Raw genomic sequence first — 11,568 nt, 5'->3', positions numbered from 1 at the left:
GTTGTGGATCATCTAGGAGGACCCACCCTTATCACAACAGTCCTTGCACGTGGAAAAGGGAGATATGGGAAGCATTGGACCTGCCTTTGCTGGCTCTGAAGATGCAGGAAGGGGCATGAGCCAATGGCTGTGGGTAGCCTCTAGAAGCTGGGAAAGGCAAGGAAGTGGAACCTAGAGTTTACAGAAGGAAACATGACCCCTGGATTTTAACCTGGGGAGATCTGTGTAAGACTCTGGCCTGAGGAACTATAAGGTTATCAATGTGTGTATTTCAAGTCACCACCTTTGTGGTAATTTGTTACGGCAGCAATAGAAAACGGAGGCAAGCATGTAATCTCTTAAACCTGTCTTTATCCCTCCCTTCTCCCAGACCTCTTCAGAGTACTGACATGGGATGTGGGTATAAGTGCCCTCAGCTGTCTTTACTGTCCCAAGGGTGACTCATGGAAGCCTCTGCTCCTCCTGCTGGCTGCTCTGTGTCTGGTTCCCATTCTGGATGTCCGGTAATTGCTGGTAGCGATGATGAGCAGTTCAGCGCCTTCAATCTGAGTTCTTTGTTGTCAAAGAGAGAGATAGAGGAGTTAAGTTGCAGAAATTTGAGGAAGGGAATGGAGGTTGGCGGAGAAGTTCCTTTTGCCTTTTAATTGTCACTTAAAAATGCTTAAGCAGATGGATCATCTCAAAGCTTCTGGTATTAAAGGGTGACAAGTTGGTGATTAATTCATTCTGGTTTTATCACAGCAAACAACAATTGTTTAGTTTGTCTCACAACCCAGAGATCATGACCCAGCGATTATGACCTGAACTGAAATCAAGGGTTGAATGCTTAACTGACTGAAGCACCCAGGCTTCCCTTTTACCAGTCTTTTAAAGTTTACTTTATTTTCTTTCTCTTTGGTTGTTTTTGCCTCCTCGGTACACTGGCTTTTAATACTTTCGTGTTTCCTCCACTGAGAGAGTTGTTTGCAGGACACACCTGACCTGTGGAACAAAGCGCTTGATCTGTGGACAGCCTCTTTTATTGAATTTATTGATGTATTCTAGATGGTTCAGGTTGTCAGAAGTCTGACTCCTAAACACATTGGATATTACTGTGAAAACATAAGTAATACACTCTTAAAAAAGTCTGTGAAGCTTATTTTAAAAATATTGCTTCCAGTTTTATCTCTTATCAATCTGATGGCAAGTGTTGAATAACACAAATATATATGACAAATGTGGCAACTTGGAATTTGTTTTTATATGAGATTTTCTTCTATGGAGCAGCAACCAATAACAGTTTAAATAGCAGATTGTGACAAGGAATAAGATAATGTCAATATAATAAACTGTTTTAATTTATTATTTCTGTAAATTCTTTATCTAAGACTTAATAATCTTTAATTATGGTCTGCTCTGCCATTATAAAAAAGTATGAATTTGTTATTTGGTGAGTGGATCAGTAGTGTTTATATGGTAATCTTAGAACACAAATTTTAATGTGTTATTTCTCCCCACTAAAGCTGTTTGAACTTTATAGCTACTTTACTAGTTCTCATTAAAAATATTAAAACAATGGTATGGGGGGAAATTTCTTAGCTTTGTATGAAATAGTTGATTGAATACATAAAAAACTCATAATATCCAGGAGAATTTAAACTGAAAACAGTTTCAACAAGTACAAAGGTAAATATGCAAAGAGAGAAAGTCATATTACTCTGCAAGATGTAATTTCATGACTTAAGCATGGTCCCATGGCAGAGTGTTTCTGGGGGAACTGGCCTGTGGTGGAATCAGGGTGTTCAAGGTACGTGGGTCTGGTGAGAGGTGGTAGAGCAGGCTCTTTATTTCCCCATGCCATTAAAGCCATGCTCCTTACTTCAGTGTTAGGTGGTCTGAAATTCTCTTACCATGTCTGCTGCAGGATGAGTGCTAGATAAAATGAAGGACGGTCTTCCCCTGAAAATTGCCACATGAACTTGAAAGAAGAAGCTGACACCTGTCTCATTTTAGGCAGATCTCAGCATCATGATGTTGAATGTATTTGTGAACTGATCTATATTGTCTAAAGGAGTGGAGAAGAGCAAACATTAGAGTTACAGGGCCTGCCTCTTCCGCTAACTAGCTTTATTGCAAATCCCTGAAACTACTCCAGGCCTTGGTTTCCTCATCTAAATAAGGGGCTAATAATAGGACCAACCTATAGTCTTATCCTGAAGGCAAGGTGAGTTAACATGTATAAAACACTTGAATCAGTGCCTAGTGTGGTAATAAATATGGCACTTTAATAAGTATGAACAATTAAAAGTACTAGATTGTGAAGGCTTTGAGGTCATTGACTGTGTATTTCAGATTGCTGTATCCACAGTATCTAGTAGAGTTCTGTGCGTAGACTGAATGTTTATGTCATCTGCTTCTGCGTAGCAGATTTTCTAAAATTCACATGTTAACTGGTACTAAACTTTCATATTTTAAGGTCAATCCGTGATGTAACAAGTATTGTTAATAAAAGATCACGTTGAAAACATCAGATTAAAAATATAACCCATTAAAGACCATGTAGATCAAAATGCTTACAACAAAAGGATTGTTTTATTGTGAGAAAAAATATACATAGATACGTATGTATAGCCACAGTTCTTATGACAAAACACCTATCTTATAGTTTTCATCTTTTTTTGGCTATTTGGTGAAAGATTTACTATGGAGTACTGAAATTTGATCAAGTGTCTGTTTATCTCTCCCTTCTCAATTGGTTCTGCCTTGACTGGCATTCTTAACACCACCCTAATCTGACCATCCCAGTCCCAGTCTCCCTCACCCTATTCTACTTACCCCCCATACACAAAGTATCTTATTACTCTATACTCTATGTAGTTTAATTATTTATGTCTGTTATTTATCATCTGTTGTCCTCAGCTAGGATGTATACTACATTCTACAGAATGTACTGTCTACAGAAGAATACTTGGCTTACTAGTACTTAAATACCCAACAAATCCTTATTGAGTGAATGAATGAACTGATCCCATATATTTAATTCTTTAAATTTCTCTCTCCTCCTTACTCTTAAATTTGAGGGCACAGGATTTTCTGGGTACACTCATGTGATTTCTGTTACCTCTTCTCATTGTCACTTTAGGTTCCTCATATCAGTTCAGCTTGGAGTTATACCTTCCTTGATAAAAGTGAAATGAGGTGGTACTAAGATTTGATCCTGAACATAGTCAGAAATACTGAAACAACATTGGAACACAGAGGTTTGAAGAGAGAGTACAATGGAGAAGAAGATAGAATCTAGCAACCCTAGGTGTGTTATATGAAATCCATCCTTAGGCAACAGGAGTGGTCTTATCAAGTCAATTTTCTCATGGAGAACCCAAAGCCAAGAATAGGCAAAGCATTTGCCCTTGTGTTTCAGGAGAGGCTACACTGAGCGTCCTGATGCTAAAGGCAAGCTCTGCAGAGGTGTCCTTGAGGCCAAGTTGGCTCCTCATGAAACCCTTCTGGTCCCTTTCGCCTCTTTAGTCCTTTCCGTAAGCCACTTAGCCCTCTGGCCATACTGGTCTTTGTCACTGGCTGCATAGGTCTGACTATATGAAAACTGTATATTTAGCATCCTTTAGCTACTTAACTTCTGTCCAACACAACCTTGGGCAAGCTTCTGTTTTCAGTGAATTGAAGAGAAGAAGATTATTTCTTATACTTAAACACAACCTGCTCATGTAATTCCATTTCTAAATAAAATAACCATATCTCTTTATTTTTTGATGTATAAAATATTAATAAGCTATAAAAAACACTTCCTCATCACTCTTCAAAATATGTACTTTATCTGCAAGGCATTGTTTCACTGATTCAAGTATTCTTGGAATTGGCCTGGATATCAGATGTGGAGCCTCATCTCCTCACCTCCTGGTCCTCCTTCAGGTAAGGAACTCATTCCCTCTGATCATGACACTACTGACTTCTTACCAGTGTCACACATTGTGGTAAGACCCTCAACACATACCAATCTTGTTTAATCCACACCAGAATGCTACAAGGATGAGGACAACCACATTTGGAGCTGTAAATTCCATTTCTTGGCCAAATTTAAACAGAGGATGCTGTCACTCCAAAGAACATGTTCTTAACCTCTACACTTCTTGCCTTTGCAACAATCCTGTAAGTTGTGTCATATGGGTTAGATTTGACTCGTGAATTCATGGCAGCTCATTCTATGTTTGAGCGTGAGAATTGTCTTCCTCATCTTGCACTAATGTTGGTGTCCCTTAACTTCTATCCACTGGCCCTAATTGTCTCCTATGGGGCCTATTTTCTTTTCCATATCCATTGTCAATGTCCAGAGTAGCACAGAGGGATAAATCTTGAAAAAATAACATCGACTTGGTCCTTAGCAACAGATACAAGTCATCAATAACAAATAATATTCGAAGTGCTTTTTGACTGCAGCAAAATATTAGTTTCAAAGCATACTGTCAAGCTTAATATTATTTCTCTTGCTTAGAAAGTTGGGGCCTTTAATAACCATTATCATTTTTTAATAGGCAATCACTAAATTTCCTGTCTGGATCTGGAAAGACCTAATAAGCTCTATATGTGTGTGTGTGTGTGCGCGTGTGTGTTTATGTTTATATTTATGTGTTTATGTGTAGAGTTGGAGGTAGGCCAGATTCTAACGTTAAAGTAGCTTCCTTCATACAACAAAGGGTCACATGTGGACCTACCCAGTATCTTGTATTTTGCCTTTAGAATTTGTTCTTATCTTAACTGTGTAGCTTGTTAACTCTTGAGAATGTTTACAATAAATTTTCCTAGTATATTGTCTTCATTATATTTTACCAGCTATTTTCCACTTGGAGAACAGTTCTTTCAACTACTCTATAAAACTAAAGGTTTTAGGCCTTCTGAGTTTCTTCTTTCTTATGCTGATTTTCTTCTGTTTTCCTTTTAGCTTTCACTGTTGAGTAAATATGTATATAGTTTGCTTATGCATTTCTGTTTCATGACTAGCTGAGAACTTTGATGACAGCAAATCATTTCCAGTGATTTATGCCAACAATGAAACACTCTTGAATCTATTATTTACTATAAATTTTAATGAATCTACAAAACTGTTGTATGACTTTTCAAATAAGCCACAGTGCATCAATACATAATTTCCCCAGGTACCTTCTCTCTTAAAAGGCTGCCTGAAAAATACCTTTGTAATGAGCCAAATACAGCAGAAAAAATTTTTTCATTGAGATTAGAGGCTGAAAGATGTTCATTTACTGGAATAAAATATTTCATTTCTTTTACATTTAATATGTAACATCTAAAGCTTAAAGTCCTTTTGAGGTAAAATTTAAATATGGAGAAATGAAAAGAAATGAACAGACCTTCCATGTGTGATTTGTTGACTTCTGATAAATGTACACCCCATGTGACGACAATTGAGGTGATAAATACTTCTGTCACTCCAGAAAATTCTCTTGTGCTCATTTCCAGTCAATTCGCATGCCCATAGGCAAGCACTGCTCGATTTCAATCACTAGAGATTAAATTCAAATTCTTTTTAACTTCATATAAATGGAATTCTGTAATGCATAATCTGTAGCTAGCTGCTTTTGCTAAATATAAAGTTTGAAGATTCATTCATACTTTTATAAGCATTAATAGCTAATTTAAAAAATTTGAAGGGAGCTTGGGTGGCTCAGTCAGTTGAGTGTCTGACTCTTGATTTCAGCTCAGGGTTGTGAGACAGAGCCTTGTATGGCTTAAGATTCTCTCTCTCCCCCCTCTTCTGCTCCCGTTGTGCATTCTCTCTCTCTAAAAATAAGTAAATAAATAAAGTAAAAAATTTGAATAGTATTTCATTGTGTAAATATGCCACAATTTATTTATCTAGTCTTCTGTTGATGGACATTTGGATTGTTTCCAGTTTTGGGTTATTATGTAAAGAGCTGTTTGAGCAAGTCTTTTTGTGGACATATGCACATATTTTTTGTGGACATAATTTTTCATTTCTCTTAAGTAAATATGTGCATGTGCAACTGCTGTCATAGGGTAGATGAATACTTAGCTCTATAAGTAACTGCTAAACTTAACGTTAAAAGAAACTGACAGAACTAATGCCTTTTTATTCTACAATAATGTGAGCATAGCCCAGCTGTATCCTACAGCCAGATTTAGCAATTTTTTTTAGAAATATTTAGTAAATTTACTCAAATGAAGAAAGCTTAAATGATACAGAACTGAAAATACTAGGAATCTATATATAATAAAAAGTGAATATAAATTAGCCAACTCCATGGACATTTCCAGTTAAGGCTTCATACAAATACATATTCACCATTCTCTCTTTTTTTTTTTTAAAGATTTTATTTGTTTATTTGACAGACAGAGATTACAAGTAGACAGAGAGGCAGGCAGAGAGAGAGAGAGGGAAGCAGGCTCCCTGCTGAGCAGAGAGCCCGATGTGGGACTCGATCCCAGGACCCTGGGATCATGACCTGAGCCGAAGGCAGTGGCTTAACCCACTGAGCCACCCAGGCGCCCCACCTTTCTCTTTTATATAGGAATAATAGATACATACATGACACAATGATTCTGGCAAAAAAAAAAAAAAATCAGAGATCCTAAAAATATTCTCAGGTTTTAAAAATGATATGGAATAGGTTTTAAGAACCACATCCTACATGAGGGGAAACCCCTGATTTAAATCCATGATTTTATTATGCCAGAAGCATGGTCAGTTTTAATTTTTTTAAACAGGTATGGGTATCATAAACATTGGCTTATTAATAATTAAGGCATTTTGCATACACAGTCTCAGTGTGGACAAATTTTTAGTATTGATTATTTGCTATGACATGTTAAACTTGCAAAGTCTTTTCAAAACAAGAAACTAGGGGCACCTGGGTGGCTCAGTTGGTTAAGCCACTGCCTTCGGCTCAGTTCATGATCCTGGAGGCTCGGGATCAACTGCTGCATCAGGCTTCCAGCTTCGCAGGGAGTCTGCTTCTCCCTATGACCTTCTCCCTTCTCAGGCTCTCTCTCACCGTCTCTCTCTCTCTCAAATAAATAAATTAAAAAAAAAAAAAAAAGAAACTAGCTGCACACATTTAAGTATTTTCTTCTAAAACACAATCTTCAAAAAAGTCACAATTAGTCTTTGTGATTCCTAGTCATAAGTCCTGTCTTCTTTTTGACATAGTATAACTTATATTCTTTTTTTTTTATATGACTTATATTCTTATGCAGGATTGCATTAAGACCAGTAATTCTTTTATTTATTTATTTATTATTATTTAAATATATTTATTTATTTATTTGACAGACAGAGATCACAAGCAGGCAGAGAGGCAGGCAGAGAGAGAGAGGGGGGGGGGGGAAGCAGCTCCCTGTTGAGCAGAGAGCTCTATGTGGCTTTCCATCCCAGGACCCTGAGATTATGACCTAAGCTGAAGGCAGAGGCTTAACGCAGTGAGCCACCCAGGGGCCCCAAGACCAGTAGTTCTTAAACAGTGTTACCAAAGAACCATGTAAATCCTAAATGCAGCAAAGGCAGGCAATCTTCATAGTGTTCTTTCACCTCATTGAAGTTGAAGCTGCTCCTTCTGGATATTTTTCTACTTCAATGTGAAGTAGATTGTTAGGGTTTCATTAGTGGTTTCATATGTGGCTTTTTAAAGAAAAAAAGAAAAGGGTTTTGATTTCTTTTCACAATTCACAGTTCTCAGATGAGACTTTTTTTTTTTTTTAAAGAAATTTTAGTCTGAGGACATTTTGAATAATAAAACGTTCTTGAGTAGATGAAGTCTGTCAATGCAACTGTAATAAATAAGCACTTACATCCTTGGCGATATTACCAGTATATCCTGGAACCAAAGTAAGATGGTTTTCCTGTTCCCATAATCCCTTTAACTGTTGTTTTACAATCTGAATATTTCCATCATGTATAATTTCTGTTTTGGATGATAGTTCTGACTACCACCTTTTTATGACTGCTTGAAGCTGGTTTAAACCAACTATTATATATTCTTCAAATTTGCTTTTAAGTAGGAACTTCCCTAAAGGTAGCAAATCTGCACAGCAGCCAAGTGAGATGTATTGTTTTTCTTCCTGTAAACTATTGGTGAACACAGGAAGGCAGTCCACAACAGCTCCAAGGTCTTCTATCTTCACCCAATAAACTACAAGTTCACTTCTATTCCTCTTTCTCCAGAATGTTACAGCTACATTCAATCTCAAATACCTGCTGAACAAAACCTGTGCCATTGTTTTATGGTCTTCAGAAACCTCAGAAAAAAGCCCACTATGTTTTGATGATGGGCTTTCTGTCTGTGAAGAACCAGAATCACTGGAGTTAACCAAATATGTTCGACGATCATGGCGTACCTTTTCAGGCAGGTGGGCTACACAAGTCAGTTGATTTTCTTTATTTGCCATGTCACAGCCCCCACTTGTAGGGGACTGTTTTTTCCCTGCAACCAGAATTTGGAAAAGGACGATGCACTTTCTTTCTGTGGTAGATCCCTGATGTAGTATATCTGGGTTTTCCACAGCTTGTCCAACTGTTTTTTTTACATAAGCAGTCAACAGTTTGGGAGCTTTCCTAACCTCCTTCATGCTCTTATTAGTAAAATTTGAGATCCCTTTTCTAGGAAGATCAGTGGAATGATCCTCAATATTATTATAAAAGGCTTTTTTTCTTTTACTTTCTTTCTTTCTTTCTTTTTCTTTTCTTTTTTTTTTAAACATTGTGGGCTTCAGATGCCATAGTCTCTTAAATACCGATGCCTCCTGGCACCTCAGGACGCCTCAGCCCAGACCCGGCACTGATCACCTGAGCCCAACAACCCAGAATGTTCCTCTGCTCTTGTGCTGAACCCCACTATAAGCCATTCAAACATGGCTGTGCACGCAGCCTGCCGGGATCCGTTGTAACAATTTTTCTTAATTAATAACTCCTGATAATGAGTTTTTTTAAAAAAAATAGTTTTAACCTAATTGATGTATTATTCAAAAGAGACTTGAATTTTAATTGAAATACAGGGTAAAAAAACTATAAATATATTTTGATTCGTCTATTTTAATATAGTGCACCCCTATGGAGAATACATCTGGTTAAGACAAGTCTGTAGGATGCTATTGTGGGAGCCAAGGATTTACCCATTATGGTCAGGAAGAGTCCAGCCAGTAGAGGCACTGCCAATATATTAAATATATTCCATATATAATAACACCCAGAACTTTACTACTACCAGTGATGAGTTGAGAAGGCTGAGCCCACACTATGTACTGAGAATTTGCCCTCTTTTCTTCATTTGTTGCAGTTTGGCAATTGCATGTGATGATGGACCAATGCCAAGATCATAACTGCTGTTTTGTGTATTGCTGTGTTGAAATTACTTGTGAGACAGGAATTTTTAAAAATTAACAATAGTTAAGGTAGTAATGTGTATATATGTATATGCCTTATGAATATATGAATATATATATATATTCATATATTCCAGTACCTATGAAGTGCCCAGTGTGCCTCTTTCCAATTATATCCTTCTTCCTCCTCCATTTTCGGGGATAACTGCAATCTTGAATTTTGTGATTAGCATTTCCTTACATTTCTTTATAACCTTGCCTTTTATATTCCTAAATTAAATTTTGCTTAGATTCCCATGTTTTTGACATTTGTGTTAAAGGAAATGTATTGTATATATTCTGCAGCTTGCTTTGTTCCCTTTTTGTATTATACTTACTCATGTTAATGCATGTAGCTATAGTTCCATCATTTCTCCTCTTGGTAGAAGATTGAGTTATTTCTAGTTTCTCTTTGCTGGGGAAAGCAATGCTATTCCAAATATGGTTTGTCTTTCTTTCTTCCTTTCTTTCTTTCTTTCTTTCTTTGAGAGAGCATGAACAGAGAGGGAGGGGCAGAGGAAGAGGGAGAGAGAGAATCTTAAGCAGGTTCCATGCCCAGTGTAGGGTTTGTTGCAGGGCTTGATCTCACAACCCTGAGAACATGACCTGAGCCAAGAGTTGGTCACTTAACTGACCAAGCCACCCAAGCACCCCTCAAAGATGTTTATGTATATCTCCTGGTAAATAGATGCAAAATTTTCTGTAGAGTATAATCTTTGGAGGAGAAATTGTTGGGTCATAGGATATGTGGATTTACATTTTGCTGGATAATGACAAATTGTTTTCCAAAGTAGTCATATTAATTTATACTCTCACCAGGAGTGTATAAAAAGTCCCTTTGTGTCTGAACTTCTTATTGCCTGGTTATTTAGTTTTTGTCAGTTTGGTACATTTAAAATGAAATCTCCTGGTCTGATTTACATTCTTCTGATTACTAATGAGAATAGAGTGCCTTTTCATATTTTAGATTTGTGTTTCTGCTTCTGTGAAGTGTCTTCCTTTGCCCATTTTTCTAACAGATTTTCTTTTTCCTTATTATTGGAAGGTTTTCTTTTAAGTCTCTTTTGTGGATTATGTGCTTTCCAGATAACTTCTCCCAGTTCTTAATTTTCTAAGTAGTTGAATTTATCAGTCTTTCCTTTAGGATCTATGCTTCTTTGTCTTCCTTTTCAGGAGGTCATAAAGAAACCCACCTACGTATTTTTTCTAAAATGTTTCCATTTTTTTCCTCTTTTTATTTACACCCTTCAATCTCACTTTCCCCTCATATGAAAAGCCATTTGCTGCAGCACAATTTACTGCATGGTCCTTCCTGTTTGGTGTTTCCATCACACACAATGCTTGTATGGATGCGTACTTCTTCATGGACTCTGCTCAATTCTGTTGATCTGTATTTCTCTTTCTGTACCAGCATCACACAATCACTTGTAAAATACTGAACATAACTGCAGCTCATTAAGTAGTCTCTTTAAATAATCCTTCCCATCACCTCTTTTTTGGTCACTTATAGAAAAGTTTGCACAAAATTGGGGTGGTGTTTTCTTTGAGCATTCGGTGGAAACTTGCCTGTGAAGCCACCCAGTTCTGATATTTTCTTTGGAGGAAGAGGCTTAAATTTATTTTGTTCTTTTCATTCTCTATCTGCAGTTGTGTTCTTGTTTTAATCACATTTTAATTTGTATTTTCTCTTTCTTTTTTTCTTGATGAAAATTGCTAATATCAGTTTAGTATTATTTTTTAAAAACCGACTCTTGGTTTATTTCATTTTCTTCATACTTTCCTTGTCTATTTAAATTTTGTTCTCATCTTTCATTTCTTTATTTGGATTTCTTTGAGCTTATTATATTGTTTTTATTCCTAAGGACTTAAATGAATGTTTAGGTTATTAATTTTTAGCTTTTCTTATTTAGTAATACAAGTATTTCTGGCTATCCATTTATTTCAAAGTTCCATTTTAGGGGTGCCTGCGTGGCTTAGTTGGTTAGGTGGCTGCCCTCAGCTCAGGTCATGATCCCAGGATTCTGGGATCGGGGCTCACATTAGGTTTCCTGCTCAGGAGAGATCCTGCTTCTCCCTCTCCCTCTGCCTGCCCCTCTGCCTCCTTGTGCTATCTGTCAAATAAATAAATAAAATCTTTAAAAAGTAAAACAAAAACAAAACCAAAAAAATTCCGAAGTACCA

General features: G+C 36.9%; 1 pseudogene across 1 annotated transcript; it reads right to left on the bottom strand.

Moving 5' to 3' along the window:
• Positions 1 to 7,788: 7,788 nt before the first annotated feature.
• Positions 7,789 to 8,727, bottom strand: LOC309871927 (KATNB1-like protein 1 pseudogene; annotated as a pseudogene). The gene has a single exon. The product of its transcript is annotated as a KATNB1-like protein 1 pseudogene (transcript).
• Positions 8,728 to 11,568: the final 2,841 nt, after the last annotated feature.

Source organism: Mustela nivalis, assembly GCF_964662115.1.
Source record: "Mustela nivalis genome assembly, chromosome: 8".
NCBI lineage: Eukaryota > Metazoa > Chordata > Mammalia > Carnivora > Mustelidae > Mustela > Mustela nivalis.
Note: the sequence above shows the minus strand (reverse complement) of the source record. Positions and strands in the feature narration are given on the sequence as shown.